Raw genomic sequence first — 18,989 nt, 5'->3', positions numbered from 1 at the left:
AAATGAATAAATATAACTAATTAACGAGCTTCTTAATTTTAACAAAACAAAATAATTAGCCTAATGAACTAATGACTCAAAATATAAACTACTAATTTAGACAAAATTAATTTGATAAAGTATTTAAGTAAAACTAAAATCTTTTTGAGACCATTTTTGAATATTTATAAAATAAAAATAAAAAAAGCATATTTATAATCAAAAATTGTAAAAGCGACCAAAATTACTTCAAATACTTAGAAAATATCTTGAACTTTATAAAAACTAATTATTTCGAATAGTTTGGAATTTAAGAAGCTCAATGATTAATTTGTATTGTGGAGGTCCAAAATTGGGTGTCAACACATGTATTATACTGCACAACATAATAATTGAGGATGAACGTGATCTCAATGCACCAATTCAAGATGCCGTAGAGGCTCCAACTCCAACTATAGAAATGGTGGTAGATGAAAATCTCCGATTGGAACAATTTTTAGCTAGACATAAAAAAATTAAGGACAAAAATGCTCATTTTGAGCTCCGTAATGCATTAATAGAGCATTCATGGGAGCAACATAATAATTTTAAAAATTGTGTGTTTATGTAATTGTATGTCACTTTTATTTGAATTTGTCCCCTAATTTATGTATTACATTATATTTTCTTGCAATTTATGTTGTTTAAAAATTTAGAATAAAATATAATTTCATATCACATTAAAAATTATATAAAGTAATTATTTGAAAAAAAAGAAATAAATGATTTATATTATGAAATAAGAAAATAAGAATGAAATAGAAATAATAATATAATATTGAGGAGAGAGTAAAATAGAGAATTGAGTTAGAGTTGGTTATCTGAAAAAATAGAAAACTCTATATTTAAAGAGTAAAATAGAGAATTCGGTTGGAGATTGCTAATGACATCTTCACATCACCACATTTGTTATATAAATAAAAATAAGGAAAAATTACTTAAATACACAACACTTCTTTATTTATTCTCAATATTTCCCTATTCTTTTACTAAAATACAAAAATCCCTTATTTTCCCCCAATTTAACTTAACCGGATACTTTATTAGTTTAAGTATCCGCCCGTTATTAATTAAAGTATCCGCACTGCTATATTATGCATCCGTCCGTTAATTAAGTATCCGTGCTGCTAACAACTTAATAATTTAAGTATCCGCCCGTTATTAATTAAAGTATCCAGGCTGCTATATTATGCATCCGCCCGTTAATTAAGTATCTGTGTTGCTAACAACTTAATAATTTAAGTATACGCCCGTTATTAATTAAAGTATCGCGCTGCTATATTAAGTATCCACACTGCTATATTATGTATCCGAAAAACACTAAAAATAGGGATTTTTGATAATTAATAAAAAAGTAGGGAAAGGAAGTAATTTCTTTCTTATACTATGTCATTTGCCTAATTTTAATGCTATTTTAAGTAGACCCAATCATTTTTTTAAGTCTCTGTTTTGTATTCTTATTTTGTAAGTTGACTGAGTTTTTAGTTAGGTCTTTGTTTTGTATTCTTATTTTAAATGCAAATAGGCAGGGGCGGATCCACGTGCACCAAACAAACGAGCACCTATTAATTCCGACGTAAATTTATATATTTATAGAGAATTTTTTCTAAAATGGTTATATTAAAGTATTAGTCTCCAATGAATGAAAAGTTTGTTGGGTGCTTTGCTGAGGCATATTCAGAGGGGATTTTGTGGGTTCACGTGAATTCATGCTCCTCTCTCTAAATTAGATATATTGGTGTTATATTTTTAAAAAATATTTAAATATAGATGTGTGAACCCATGTTTAAAGTACCATATAAAAATTTGATAATAATTGGGTGCACCTCTCTAAGTGAGGATAGAAATTTAAATCTTATATTTATATTATTTTTTTGAGTAACTCCTCTCCAAGTGGTTATCAGTAACACTTTTGACGTTTCAACTCATTTTTCTTTTATTTTTTGCTTTAATCTTTCAAAGTTCAATAGTGTTGCATTGAAAATTCCTAAGAAAATTTATATAATTAAATCAATTGTGTATATCAAAATTTAAAACTAGTAATATTATATATTTTGGACCTATATTTTAAAAATTTAACGGTTCATATTAAGAACCTAAAGGTCAAAGCGATCAAATTTATATCTTAGCTGCAATTTTTCATAATAGTGCATCCATCCTGGATACGCCTCTGGACTGCATTGGTTTGGAATTGTAATGGTTTCTTCTTTTGATCCAATACATTCTTTGTGTATTTACTTTATATTTCATTTAAAATTTTGTAATTTTTTGTGATAAATGATCAGTCTTCTTTTGTTTTTTCTTGAGAATTTTTGGCCGGTTAAGAAATCTCATAAGGTTAATTCACTTTTTCTTAGAAATGGAGAGTTTTTAACTATAACATTTAGTTAAACACTTTTACAATTATACTACTACTAGTTCTGGACACGTGCGTTGCACGTGTGTTCCATGTTAATTCATGTTGACTCATTCAAATATTATATATATATTATTTTTTACAATAGTCTAGGTGTTTCATGAGTTGTTATCGGTAGGTTGTTTATGTAAACCTAAAAAATTTAACTTGTTAGTTAACTTAGGCTTGCACAATATTTAGAGAGTTTATTGTTTGTATTTTTAAGAACAAATATGTGGTATAGATGCAACAAATATTATGATATATTTATATCTAATATAATATTTATTACGATTATGATTATATTTAATTTTGTCTTTCACAAAATTATAATATTAGTATTTAATAGAATGATTATTGCTTTTGAAGGCCCTCAATATAATGATGCATTGTTCGAAATTTGATAGTAATGAATGATATACATGTGCATATAAAAATAAACTCTTCTTTATCTATAGCAAATTTATAAGTGGTTTAGACATTTAAAATGTGATTCTTGTATGCTCAGATATAAGATAATTCCACATTATTTTAAATTGTCACCCCCTTCTTCACTTCACAAAAATTAAAATCATTAATGAGTGACACCCCTTCAATATTTATGATGTCATGGCGATTCAATACTTGAAAAAGGTAAAATTTATTTAAAACTCTCATCTCAGGTTGCAGATTTCTTAATTTGGAGAATTATAGTTAAAGGATGAATTTTAAGAAACTGTTAGATTAGTTTACTTTTTAATTATATTTCTATTTTATAAAGTTTGTATTGAACTACTGATAGATGTTAAAATTGAAACATGATTATCGTGTTATATTTTGTAAGAACTATATTTAATCAAATAAAATAATTAAAAAAATTCTTTATAATGAGATGTTAAGAATAGTAGAAAATTTTAAATTGCACTTGAAAAATTCCTTTCTCAATCATGAATTCGAGCTTACTACTTGAATCATGAAAGGCGATTTTCTCATTGCCTATTCAATAATTGATTCCTCAAATAGAAACTAAAACACATTATAAATTGTGAAGTCTACAAGCTAATAATTTTCTTTAAAATGAAAATTGCCAAACCAACAATAATATAACATGCAACCAAAGCTAAACAAAATTAATTAACATTGCATCAAACGGTTGGCGATATGTGATTTACACTCCTAGCGGTATATTGTGTTAACTGTTGAGTATATATATTAGATCAAAACATCTTCAATTACAAAACTTCGATTGCAATTTCTTAATAATTCTCTTTTGATCTCATGACGTGTTAAAAACAACAAGAAAAAAATATGATATTTAATATGATAATAAGGAAAAATTTTAAAATAATAATAATTATACATAAAAAATAAAAAATAACTTATCTAAAGCATGAATATAATGCGAAAATTAAAATGTTTTTATTTGCAACTTAGAGTTTTACATGAATAAATTTATTTTTATTGGTAGGTCATGCAACAACCATTGTTTTTATATATATATATATATATATATATATGAGCTTCCAATATATATAATCTAGATGTTCAAAGCTTTAAGTATGAAGAAATCACCGGCTTTAGGTCCCAAACAAAGCATTTTCGTACAATAATATCTAATGTCAACATAATATTAAAATAAATTATCATAATGAACAAACCGTTACAGTAGAATTCATTCAAGGATTTGAAATATCAGATCAGATAAAAAAAAAAGGAAATAACAATTATAGGAATAATGTAATTTCATAGAACATGAAAATGATCATGGTTATCAATAAAGTTGCTTAAAGTCCAACTTGTTCTTTTAAAGATTGATTTCAACCTCCGGGAAGATTTCAACATCCCTTCTCTCGTTGTAAACTCCATTAGATGATCTAACAATTTGTACACATTTCCTTTCTGTAAACAACAAACGAATATAAGGAGAATTAGTGATCAGTGTTATGAATTGATGAAGCTAAAAGTGATATTAAACTAAAGGATAAAAACAATATAAATATAGACAATTTTTTTTTATTTCTTCCAAAGTGTACCTAAGTCTCTTCAAAGTGTATAGTTTGTTGTGTCAAATACCACACTTTATAGGACATCATTGAGTAAAATCAAAAGGTATCATAATCATGCCATTAATTTCTTGAGAGTGTGGGAAGATTATGAAGGTGTGAAGATTAATGATGAGATAGTGGAGGTGTGGTATTAATACACATTATGATAAAAATTACACCTAAAACTGATCAGATGGAGAAACGAAAAGTTTCTCTAATAGTTTTTCGTAACTTTATAATTAATTATTTTTACAACTCCTCATTCTCCTACTTTATTTTAACAATAAGTGAATCAACTTAGCAATTTAGGCATATTTAATATTTAATTAATTAGATATTTTATAATATTTTAATTTAGTATAGGGATAAAATGGTAATTCAACTTTGCAACTTGAGGCTTCCCACTTTTAATAATATATGATGATGTAATTTATGGTAAATTTATATTTTAAAAGCAAGCATCCACAAATTTAAAATCTTGAATTCGTCAAGGGGTTTACAAGTCAAATAGTTAAGCCAAATCAAACTAACGAACCTGTAATGACCAGTTAGGTCATTTTGAGTACTAGAACTATTTCAACTTTTCTCATAAATTTTGAATTAGGTAAATTTTTATTTAATTAATTTAATTGGTGATTAATGGGTCGAGTCCATAAATTATGTACTCTAATACATTTTGAAACCCACTTTATACATAACATAATAAATTAAAGCTTAAAAGGGTTTTGGGCGAGAACTTACCTGCGGCGGCTTCACACGAAAGCGACGGCATTCAGGTAGGAGCTTCAAATTTGAACTCTCTAATTACGTAATGAATGTGTTGTCACTGGGAGGGTAAGGAGCTTTATATTGGTTTTATAATCTATTGATTCCTTCTATTAATGTTGCTTCATGTGAGTTTTGAATTTGGGGGACAAGTTTTTGTGGCAATTGTGAGGAAATTATTGAAGTTGTGATGGTAGGCGTGGAAATTATCACTGATTAGTGATATTGTTGGCGAGTGTAAAGAAAATTGGAAGTGAAAAAGGGTTGGAGCGTAAGTATTATTCACTGGTAGACTTGAAGTTTTAGATAAATTTGTAATATTGGTTGTGAACTTGTGATTAGTTGATGAATCTTGCATTATTGCTTAAAAAGAATGAATTAAATAATTTATTATCAAGCAATAGGTTAACGTGTCTTCTTGTCTGCAAAAATCATCCTTGCTCTTCATGAAATAAATTAAAGTAAGTTGTTGATATAAGCAGTGAGATAATGCCAGCCAGAACGGCCACTTCATGCACAAACGACAATAACTAGTATTGTATAAAAGATCAAGTTTTGATAGATTGAGACATGTAATTAAATATTAGGTAATATCATTAGATTTATGGTATTGGAGAATGGAAACTTAACCCTAGACTTGAAATTTGGAAATATGAGGGTTGACATGATAATTGACATCAAAATTTAGAAACTTGATTTTAGGTTGGTGTAAGTTTTTGGGTCTAGGCTAGACCTATAGTAATATGATTTTTGTTAGTTTTGAAAACTTATTGTGAATGATTATTTGAATAGATTGCATTGATTTGGAAGCCTAACGAAACGGGAAGGCTCAAGTTTTGGAGTAATTGTTCGACTATTTGAGGCAAGTGGATTTCTAAACCCTTGTTAAGTGTATGGAATTCATGTATTTCCTTGTAATATGTGTTTAGGGTAATGAGGCTTGGTGATGGGTTGACTTGTCCACATTGATTAATCCTAATGATGAAAAAGGGATAATAAAAGGCAATGTGATCAATTGTTTGTGTGATGTGTTGGGAATTGTTTGAAAGGCTTGTTAAATCATTGTTGATGTTGTATCCTGATTGTCTTGTTGTGAATTGTGCAATGTTATGAAAATGGTCATCTCCTCATTATTTGTGTGAACATGTTATTTGCATTGTTCTGAGACATGGTTCTGACAAGTGTTATGTGCATTAAGAAAGAATAAGAAAATAAAGAGGATGTACCATTTCGAGGGACGTATCGCGCGCCGCGATGGATACTATAATTCGAGGGACGTGTCGCGCGCCGCGACGGATACTATATTTTGAGGGACGTATCGCGCGCCGCGATGGTTACTATTATCGAGGGTCGTATCGCGCGCCGCGATGGATGCATGGACAGATATGTCCCCCATGGGTCCCGGACTGAGAGACAGCGGGTGTGTATCATTAGGTCAGACATGCATCACTATACTTGACTTTGCATTTCATTGCATTGCATTTCTTTATTATTGGTGAACTTGATCTTGTGCGTTGCTGATCTTGTGAGTGCCTTTCTATGGAACTTGTGACTGATGAATATTGAGCTTGTTGTTGAAGATATACAATTGTTAGAGTGTTGTTGTTGAGGATATAAAACTATTGTTGTTGTTGAGGATATGAAATTGTTAGAGTGTTGTGTTGAGCTATGTGCTTTGTAAATTGTGAACTGTTAGGTTGGGCTGGTGTTATACAGATTATAGTTGTGAAGGTTCGGTTAGGGTGTAATGAGTACTTGTATTCTATCCTCTTAGCTCGTGTTTAGAGGTTTACTTGCTGAGTACCGTGTGGTTTGGTACTCACCCCTTGCTTCTACAAATTTTTGTAGGTTACGAGCCTGGATTTTTGTGGTACTTGTTATTATCTTCTTTTCTGAGGCTTCTGAGAGATTTGTGAGGTAGTTGTTTATCTTCTCAGCGATCCTTCTTACTCCTATTTATGATCTTGTTCTATTCTAGAAACAATGTCATATGAGACTTATATTTTTCTTTTGATTCAATTGTAATACTTTAGAGGCTTGTACACGTGACAACCAGATTTTGGGGGTATATTTGAGTTTATTATAAAAATTTCCGCATTTCATTGTAATGGTTGAGTTTTAGGCTGACTTGTCTTGGTGGGTTAAGACGAGTGCCATCACGTCCATTTTTGGGTCGTGACAGAACCAAGTCAAATCGAAGAATAAAAACTCAAACTTGTGATTTGGTTTAGCATTGAAAGAAAAAATGACTATTGATTTGGTTGGGTTTGGTATTAACAAGTTAAAAAAGGTCAAGTTTCTATATCTCCACGAGATAGTGATAAAATTTACGTACAAACTACACTCCGATCTCATTAGTGGGATTCCATTGATATGTAATTGTTGTTTTGTTAATATATTTTAAATTAATTTATAATTTTCAATGCTTAGATATATAATTTCAAATTTGAGATTGTAAACATATTATTTTGTATTTAAATCGAAAGTTACAATCTACTTCATAAGTATTTTATTCACTCGAAAGTTCACCACTGTAGCTGACATATCTTCTTTTAATTGCTTACAAATATGATACTAGTATTTTTTTGGTTTTTCAACTAGTAGCTAGCAATGAGGTCTTCACATCACCAAAGGTGTGTATAAATAATGTAGTGGAATATGTTGTACGGCTCTGTTTGATAATGTGAAATGAAATTATAATATGAAATCATATGAAATGAAGTTAAAATTTTATTTAGATATACAATTTGAATTTTTATACACTATCACAAAGTTATTTTAAAAAAATATAATATTTATTTTATTGAACTTTAGTTAAGTAAAAAAAAAAGTAAAATTGAACTTGAGTTGTAGTATGCTACTTTTAATAAAATGAAACATGATCAATATCATTAGTAACTATATCATTATGTTTATATTCTGTGAATATTTCATAACTTTTTTGGTATTCACACAAAAAAAATACAGATATAAAATGGTGAAATTTTCTTTTATAAAATATAAACTTGTGTGTTAATTTTTGTATTTAAAAAATATAAAATCATGATATGAAATTCTCAATTAAATGTTTTTTAAAAAATTTGGAATTTCACCGTTTGATTTGAAATCACGAAATAAAATCACTTATCCAAATACTAATTTTAAATCACGAGATAAATTATATGTCCAAATGCTTAATAAGTTGACCAAGTTTTTTTCAAGTCTTTGTTCTTTTTTTAATAGCGATGAGTCTTCATATCATCATGTCCTTTTTTATTCAGACTCATAAATATGTACACATGACTGCAAACACATGTCCTTACTCCTTTAATTAATAAGAGTTGTGATAGAGTAATAAATATTTTTTTATTCTTAATCAAATGTCATAAATTCAAATCCTTCTAAATAGAAAGTCACACTTGTGAGTATTTTATCCCTTAATATAAAAGCAATTCGACGATCAAGCTCTAATATGAAAATCATACATTACCTTTTCTACTCTTGACTCATTGCCAAAATAATGGATTCCAAGTAGATAATTTAAAGAGCAACATGTGAATAGGTTGAGAAATGAGTTTATTGCAGTTGGTGAAGTTATGATATTTATATTTGGCACGATACATAAATATGGTGTTTTATTTTATATTTGTCTTCTAATTTTTAGTGTGCTCAAGTAGACATTTGTATAAAGTTAAACAAATAAATACATACATTCTATCAGTATGACGAATTCATAAATTTTATATCATGAGTGCTTAATTATTTTAAGTTTTAAAATTATATATAGAGTAGGTGCTTAGTTAATATATTTGAATGAATTATTATATATTGTACACAAATAATAGTGTTCGTCACAAAAAGCAATGGGTGCTTAAGCACCCAAAGTCCATAACCTACGTCCATTGTTGCGTTCTACGTACGTGGCACCCTATATGGTAATTTGCATCATACGTGGTGTCCTACGTGTATTATGCAACATAGAAGTCATGTGTTTACTTACTCAACTTTATACAAGTATATAATTACATATAAGTATATAGTTAATACAAAAATACTGAATATCATACTGAAGTATATAGTTACATAAACAACATAATTTATTTCCACTTTCTTTTGATTATACATTTCTACATGTGTAATGTGTTACTATGATTCAATCGAGATATTTTCTATATTGTCGAAGTCATAGTACTCTATTATATGAGTATATATTAGTCGAAATTTAACAAACTATGATTAACAATTTATCATACTGCAAAAAATATCAAAATCGAACTTCAAAATAGTGAACCATACCATTCAAGGAATATTTTTGTAATATATATATATATATATATATATATATATATATATATATATAAAGTTGTTTTTATCGTAGTTAACATACTGTCAATGGGAAACCAAAAAAAAGTTGGAGTTATTAAATGGATGGTTCTTGAATATTAAATTATAAAAGTTGACAAAGTCTTAGTCCTCGCTATATATTAAAAAATAGTGAAAATAAGAATTGAATTTAAAATCATGATATGAAATTATATGAGATAAAGTTGAAGTTTTATTTAAATATGTAATTTGGATTTTTATACACTATCACAAAGTTATTCTAAAATAAAATTGAATCTGAGTTGTAGTGTACTATTTTTTTAATAAAATTGAACATGATCAATATCATTAGTAACTATATCATCATGTTTATATTCCTTGAATATTTCATCACTTCTTTGGTATTCTTGAAAAAAAAAAGATATAAAATGGTGGAATTTTCTTTTATAAAATATAAATTTGTGGGTTAATATTTGTTAATAAAAAAATATGAAATCATGATATGAAATTCTCAAAATAATTTTTTAAAGAAAAATGGAATTTCAGCTCATGATTTGAAATCACGAGATAAAATTATTTATTCGAATAATAATTTTTAAATCACGAGATAAAACTATATGTCCAAATGCTTAAAATTGACCTAGTTTTTTAGGCATAATACATAAACATGACATTTAACATTTTCAGCGGACAACTATGACCTCCAACTTTGAGTGTGCACAAGTAAACACTTAAACTTTTATAAAATTGAACAAGTAGACACATGTGTCCTACATGGCATAATACATGTAGGATGTCACGTAGGACACAAAATTGCCATGTATGGTGCCATGTAGAACGAAAATGTCTATATTGTTCAATTTTATACAAGTTTAAGTGTCTACTTGTGCACACCCTAAGTTAAAAGTCATAATTATCAGCTAACGTCAAGTTAAGAGTCATGTGTATGTATTTTTTTTTTTTTAAGTCTTTGTTTTTTTTTTAATAGCGATAAGTCTTCCTTTTGATTCATACTCGTAAATGTCTACACACAACCGCAAACACATGTCCTATCCTTTCGCCAATAAGGATTGTGGTGGAGTGGTAACTAATCCTTCATTCTTAATCAATAGTTTCGAATTCGAGTCCCTCTAAATAGAGAGTCACCTTTGGTAGGAAATATTTTATCCCTCAACATATAATTTTTGGTATAAATTAAAATTTAATCGAATTTTAATATGAAAATCGTAGATTGTGTGAAAAACCAAAAATAAAAAAATACACATGTCCTTTCCTTTTCTACTCAGCCTCAAAAATGTCCCCTCCAAATAGTGTCATTGGACGCATATCCAAAATAATGGATTCCAAGTAGATATTTTAAGGGATAAGGCATAAGTATTCTTTAAATTATGACCGAAATTTTAGAGACACATCTTAATTAAACTTAAGTTCTATTACTCCCCGAATTCATTTTTTTTGTAATTTCATACACCTTTTCTCACATGACACATTAATTTCGTGACTCCACATAGGTGAGGCGCGTGAGAGAATTTGTGCCTTATTCCATATTTTAAGGAGTAACATGTGATTGGGTTGAAATATGAGTTCATTGTAGTTGGTGAAGATATGATGTTTGTAATAACTTTATATATAATGTTGACCCAGTCTTTGTCGAAGTCTTAGTCCTCGCTATATATTAAAATAGTGACAGCAGGAGTATTTTTTTTGTTTGATTTGCTCCTAAATTGATAATTTTCAGTTACATTTCATATTTAGGTATATATAATTAGATATATCTATTTAGTATATATTTGAAATATATTTATTTGGACATTTTGAATATATGTATCTAGGTATAAAAAATGGCAAAAACTATAATAGAGCTAAGGAGATTTGTGTAATTAGTCTCTAAGCTAATGAGATTTGTATTATTAATTTATTATATATATAAGACATAATACATAAACATGACCCTTAACTTGGCTTCAGCGGATAATTATGCCCTTCAACTTTGAGTGTGCAGAAGTAGGCACTTCAACTTCTATGAAATTGAATAAGTAGACACACGTGTCCTACATGGCATAATACACATAGGACGCCACGTAGGACACAAATTTGTCATGTAGGATGCATGCCATGTAGGACGAATGTGTCTATTTGTTCAATTTAATACAAGTTTAAGTGTCTACTTGTGCACACCCAAAATTAAAGGTCATAGTTGTCGGCTGACGCCAAGTTAGGATCATGTTTATGTATTATGCCTATATATAAATATAAAGTTTTGATCAAGTCACCAAGTGCATGGCACCCTCTCTCTTACACATAGATCCGCCCTTGGCTCTATTAGAAATTACCACGAGCTTCACATTTTAAAAAAATTTGGCAACAAATACGAATTTTAATTCAATATCATTGTTCATTTTGTGACTAAGAAAATCATTGAAATCAATTTTTCGAACTAAAAAAAGATCTTCTTAAAAAATTAGCTAAAGATCAATTCAATTTATAACCAAATAGTCATTTTTAAAATTTTCTTTTTTTTTTATCTCCAAAGGACTTATAATATTGGGAAAATTGTATAAAATAGCAAACTATTAATTTAAATTAAATGTTATAGCCATAGTTTATTTTAAATGTAATTCGCAGGTTAGCCTCTTTTTCACTCACCCCACTATAATATGGTGTGTGACATTATCGTCAATTTTCTCATCTCCTTGAATTATGAACTCAAGACACTTTAAGCTTTCTCTTATTGATATGAATAGTGCATCGATCTTCATATTCCACCTCCGCATCATATGTTCGTCACTGATCTTCCATTTCATGTACTTTGTTTTAGTCCTAGTAACCTGAAACTTTTAGATTCTAGGATCTTTTTCCAAACTACTAACTTATCATTAACTCCTATGTGCATCTCATAGATCAAACTAAAAGTTGATCTCCACTATTATAACCGTATCACAATCAGAAAGTGTTCCAACAAATTTTAGCTACATTATACATGTCCTTAAAAACTCTTACTCAATCAATTTTAACCAAATTTATATCCAAATTCCAACTAAAGGTTTGGGCTCGTAATTTGGTAGTTAGATAAGAAATATGCTATTTATTTTCGTATAATTTATACAACACTTGATAGATAAGTTATTCATGTATATAATTAATACAAACACTTGGTTGACAATTTAGATATCCATATAAATAATATATGTATAAGTTATGAGAATGTTCGTATTATTTTATATACAATAAAAGATGTAATAATTAATACATGTATAACTAATACATAAATAACTAATCTTTGCCAAACTAATATCTACATAAAATGATATATAAATTCACTCATAACTATTCTCTACATTACTTATACCTATATAACTCTAATCAACTACCAAACGATCATTAAGATGTAGAAATATTACTTGTTTTAGCCATTTAGAAACTTTGGATTATCATACATGTATAATTAACGATTATCAAAAAGTGTCTTATCCTATTGGGTCAACTAATACAAACAATAGAGACAGTCCACAGAAAAATATAAATATATATACGTATCGAAATTGCAAAGAAACTACCTTAACATCGAAAGGCCGTCACCCACTAGACTAATGGGATCCATGAAACTAATTTCCACATTGTTGAGGACATAATATGTCCATTCAACTTTACATTTAGAGTTTGATATATTTTTCATTATAAAAATGACTTACATATTATTTCTATTCTAACGAAATGTAACGAAAGTGGAAAAAAATAACTTTAAATTAATTTTATTAATTTTTATTTTAAAAATATATGAATATATTTCATCGTTTCCACACGTGAATTTGTTTTTACTTTTTTTTTTTACTTAATTTATGTAACAATAAAAAATAAAGGGAAAAACTCAAATATTTCATCAGTTAAAAGTAGTTCATCTATGTTATTTCCGTTTGAGAAAAGATTCATACATGTCATTATTTGTAAACTGATAACAATTTTGATTTTGTAAAATCATTTTTTACATGTGGTCAATTATGATTCAACCTCATCATTAATGAAATCTTCTTTTTTAAAAGGGAAAATGCTCAAATATGTCATAAACTTTGAGAAAAGACTCATATTTATGTCATTTCAGTCAATAAATTAAATACCATATTTGATTATTTTCTTAAAAAATATATGTGATCCACTTTTATAACAAGAATATATTATTGAGAAATTTTCGCAAATAGCTATTAAAATAAATTTAATTAGGCTTATAGCTATATATAATTTGCTAATTATGATTCGTAGCTATATGTTAGAGAGAGGAGAGAGGCGAGCGATATTGAGAGAGAGAGGAGAGAGGCGAGCGATATTGAGAGAGGGAGGAGAGAGACGAGCGATATTGAGAGAGGGAGGAGAGTGAAGGTAGACAAATTGTATATGTATATATGTAAAATTGTATATGTATATCTGTCAGATAATTATATATATGTAATTTGTATACATATATATTTGTATATCTGGCAAGCGAGATTGAGGAGGAGAGAGATGATTGAGATTGGGAGAGGAAGGAGAGAGGGCAGAGAGTGGAATTAAGGTGAATTATATTTGTATATCTGTCATATAATTGTATATGTATATGTATAATTTGTATTTGTATATGTATAAGAGAGGAGAGAGGAGAGAAGCGAGAGAGAGGAAGAGAGGAGAGAGGTGCACGTAATTATAGCTAAAATTGAGCTACGAGTGGTAATTATAACTATGTCAGCTAATTAACTTGTATATATTTGTTTATCTGTGTAATATCCCCTATATTATATCTTACCTTTAGATTTTTATTTTTATTTTGATTTTCCATCCAATATCCGGAGCCAACATTGGAGCCTAAACTAAATCCAAAACGCACACTGAAGGACCTATTCGAGAGTGACGCTCCGAACAAAATAGAATAACCACAAAGACTTGTTAAACAATTCAGTCAACTATAAAAAAAAAAAAAAAAAAAATCCTTTTCCGCATATTGCACTTTATATACTGAAAACCTGAACAGCTCATCGCCATTAGCTGAATAAAAAAAAACTTGTTCTCTTTAAAATTATCCTCTGGTATTTCTTAATCAACAAGGAGAAATGGCAGATACAGTGGTGAACTTTCTGGTGGAGAATTTGCTGCAGCTATTAAGCGAAAATGTGGCGTGAATTAAAGGAGCAGATGATGAATTCAATAATTTATTGGAAGAAGTTCAACGCCTAAAAGCGTTCCTTGATGATGCTTCGAAATATCACAGCGATAGCAAACAATGGGATCAATTGGTTAAAGATATTCAAAAAACAGTACATAAAGCTGAAGATGTAATTGATAAATTTCTGGTTCAATCGAAACAGCATCGAGAAAAGGGTAAAGTTGGAAGATTTTTTGATAAAGTGAATCATATCGGTATTGTTAGGGATCTTGCAACTGAGATTAAAGGGATTCATGATAAGGTGAAAAAGCTTCGAGAAAATAATCAACAAGCTTTTCAGCCTAGACCAGTTCTTGAGCTCCCTAAAAAAGGTGTCCAGGAACAGGTATTGTTTACTTTCAATTCAATCAGTTAGTGTGATTTAATGCGGAATTTAAGAAAAGACTTATGAACTTGTAGTCTAAAATAAATAGTAGTACATATTTGTGTAGCTATAAATCTATTTGAGATTAACTGAAAAGGAAAGTAAATTATATAAATTGGGACAGAAAAAATATGTTAGTGTGTCTTGACACAATTCATATGATTATATTATTTGTATTACCCATTAATAAAATTTTAATATAATAACAGAAAATCCAATAATATAATTTGTATCTACCCATTTATAGAATTTTAACAAGGGTATATTTAGAAAAAGTTTTTAAAGGTATTTTTTTTTTGTTTCGTTTTAATTTAGTTAGTGTACAATTTTTTTTGAAATTATGAGACTCCCTTTACATTAATTTTAAATTCATGGAGTGGCTTTAGTTATAGTTTCATTACTTTAAATATCACATATATTTGTGTAAAGTGTATAAATATTTTGAGTAAAAAATCAATGATTAATGAAAAAAAATATTTCAATCATAAACATTCTAATGGTCCCCTCACATTAAGTTTTCAAAAAAAAAAGGGAATGAAATTTATGAATATTAAAATACTAGTGCCAATAATTGTGAGTCAAAATATTCCCTCCACCCCCACCCCAAAAAGACTAGGCAATCAATGTGTCCACAAATATCATCTCTTCACATTGGTAACCACATATATCACTTGTCACAAGCAAACAAGAGTTGGACTAAGAGTTAAGAAATCCTTTTGCAGTCATGTTTGCGAAGAGTTATATCTTATGGTTATGGCCGGTGGCATTGCATGAACTTTAGAATTTTTATAATTATAATTGCAAAATTTATCCGCACTGTTTTTTAATGCATTCTGTTTGATTATTATGTTAAAAAGGGTCTTCTCTTGGACAATGATGAAGTGGTCGGGTTTAATGAGGAAGCTGAAAAAGTGATCAACCGACTTGTTAAAGGACGGGAAGAATCACTTGATATTATCCCAGTGGTGGGTATGCCCGGACTTGGAAAAACTATACTGGCAAGAAAAATCTACAATGATCCCAAGCTTTCATATGAATTTGTTAACATCCTTTGGGTTTACGTTGGTACGGAATACAAAATAAAGGATATTTATCTCAGGATTCTCAAATTCTTCACAAAACGCATAGAAGATCATCTCAATGATGATGTGGATACATTAGCTAAAGTGATAAGTGCTTTTATCAGTAATCGAGGTAGATGTCTCATTATTTTGGATGATGTGTGGGTAGCTGAAGTCATTGATGATGTAAAGAAAGTTTTCCCAGAAAACAAAAAGGGGCATCAAATCGTAATGACCACACGTGACAGATATTTAGCTACTTATGCCAATACAGAACCTCATGATCTGAAATTCTTGAATGGAAAAGAAAGTTTTGAATTGTTGGAAAAGAGAGTTTTTAGCAAGGGAGGTTGTCCCGATGAATTAGTAAACTTTGGAAAAAAAATTGCAGTACGCTGTGGTGGAGTACCACTTAATCTAATGGTAATTGCAGGAGCATTAAGAGGTTGTTCGACTACAAATGATTGGCAAATAGTTGAGAGAAATGTGGCACAACATCATTATAGCAATTATAATAGAGATAGTGGTGTATTTGTAGAGATGAGTTACGATCGTTTGCCTCAAGAAGTGCAAACGTGCTTTTTATATTGTGGTATCTTTCCTCGGGACTTTGATATCCCTGCTTGGAAATTGATTCGCATGTGGATTGCGGAAGGGTTAATAAAGCCCCAGCAGTCATACACTCTTGAGGAGATAGCAGAGCATCATTTGAATGATCTTGTTAATAGGAATTTAGTGATATTGTTGCAAAAGAGGTCTGATGGTCAAATAAAGACATGTCGTCTTCATGGCATGTTACACGAGTTTTGCAGAAGAAAGGCTGCTAACAAATGGCTTTTTCAAGAAATATGTACAACAGTTGATAACGCTGTTCCTTCTATACAGGACTCAGATACCTGTCGTCGATTGTGTATTCAACCATCTACTCTGAATGACTTTCTCTCCACAAAACCTTCTGCAGAACATGTCAGATCTTTCTATTGTTTTTCCTCAAAACAAAAACAAACTGAATTGTCTCGTAATGAAATCAAACTCCTTCACAAAGCATTTCCACTTATAAGGGTCTTGGATGTTGAATCTCTCAAATTTCTTTTCTCCAAAGACTTTAACCAATTATTTCATTTGAGGTATATTGCTATCTCGGGTTACATTAAGGCCCTTCATCCGCCCTTAGGTGATTTCTGGAATTTACAAACTCTTATACTTAATACAAGTACCTCAGAGCCCACTCTTGACGTAAAAGCAGACATATGGAACATGTTACAGTTGAGGCATCTCCACACCAACATACCTGCAAAATTGCCAGCACCTGCAACCACAACCGGTAAAACTTCTTGTCTACAAACTCTTTCTATGGTCGCGCCAGAAAGTTGCAAAAAAAACGTACTAGCAAAGGCTTGTCTTCTGAAAAAATTGAGCATTCGAGGGCAAATGGCATCTTTTCTTGAACCCAAGGGTGGAATCAGCAATCTTGAAGAGCTAAAATGCCTTGAACATTTGAAGCTGTTAAATGATGTTCTTTACATAAATAAAGCAATTCACCTTCCTCCAGCATTCTTCAGACTCGTACGGACAGTGAAGAAGTTAACTTTGGTAAACACAAGGTTTTCTTGGAGCGATGCAAATAAATTGGCACAGTTGGAACACCTGGAAGTCTTAAAGTTGAAGGAAAATGCATTCATAGGTGACTCTTGGATGCCGGAGATAGGAGGTTTTAGCGCTCTCCAGATGCTGTGGATTGAAAGGTCAGACTTAGAATCTTGGATGGCATCAAGTCTTAATTTCCCAATACTTCGGCACCTTGTTCTTATCTCATGTGATAAACTCAAGGCTGTGCCACTTGGATTGGCTGATATACATAACTTTCAAGAGATGAGACTGGACAATAGCAAAGAAGCAGTCAAATCTGCAAAAGAGATAGAAAGCAAGAAACCGAAATTCAAGCTCACCATATTCCCTCCCGAAACTGATTCCAAGGACACACAGTGAAGGTTCAAAGGTTAGTCAAATTCATTTTAGGCATAATACATAAACATGACCCTTAACTTGGCGTCAGTTGGCAACTATGACCTTTAACTTTGGGTGTGCACAACTAGACACTTAAACTTGTATAAAATTGATCAAATAGACACATTCGTCCTACATAGCACCCTACATTGCAATTTTATGTCATACGTAGCGTCTTACGTGTATTATGTCATGTAGGACACGTGTGGCTACTTGTTCAATTTTATACAAGGGTAAGTGTCTACTTGTGCACACTCAAAGTTGGAGGACATAGTTGTCAGCTGAAGCCAAGTTAAGGGTTATGTTTATGTATTATGCCTTCATTTTATATTGACATGATTAAATCTCTATTGGTCATGTCGACAAAAACTTTAGTTATTCTGAATTGCACTCTGTTATTACTTGTGTGAATGGTTCAACGAGGATTCATACTAGAAAATACTGTTCTTTTTATTTCAATATAAATTTATTTACTATTTTCCTCATTTCTGCAGGAGAGGATCGAGACATCGACCTTGTTGGGATCCTGGTTTCATGTATATGGAGTGTGTGTTTTTCAGTTGTATAATTGTTGTGCGTTTATTCTGTTTTTGTTGTATTTGCTTTGTTTATTTTTGTGGAAGTGTTCCTTTCATGTGTTGTTGTTATATAATAGTTTGCGCCTTTATGGCTCATGTTTCGAAAGACTGTTATTCTGTGTTGCTTGGACTCTTCAAAATTGTTAACGGGTGCATGCGGGTGCAGCATCAAAAGTGAAGAGTCTATGCTACTAATCTGTTATTCCAAACAAATAAAATGTTTGCCTTATTTCCCACTTGGAATCTTTATGAATTCTAGTTCATTATGTATTTTTGAATTGGAA

At 30.0% G+C, this 18,989-nt stretch overlaps 1 pseudogene; it reads left to right on the top strand.

Annotated features, from left to right (window-relative positions):
* The first annotated feature begins 14,582 nt into the window (after positions 1-14,582).
* Positions 14,583-18,114, top strand: LOC125818685 (putative late blight resistance protein homolog R1C-3; annotated as a pseudogene).
* The last annotated feature ends 875 nt before the right edge of the window (positions 18,115-18,989 follow it).

Source organism: Solanum verrucosum, unplaced genomic scaffold (genome assembly GCF_900185275.1).
Source record: "Solanum verrucosum unplaced genomic scaffold, falcon-dt-bn FXZP01000614.1, whole genome shotgun sequence".
NCBI classification, from domain to species: domain Eukaryota; kingdom Viridiplantae; phylum Streptophyta; class Magnoliopsida; order Solanales; family Solanaceae; genus Solanum; species Solanum verrucosum.
The sequence above is the reverse complement of the archived record's forward strand: the minus strand, read 5'-3'. Positions and strand labels throughout refer to the sequence as shown.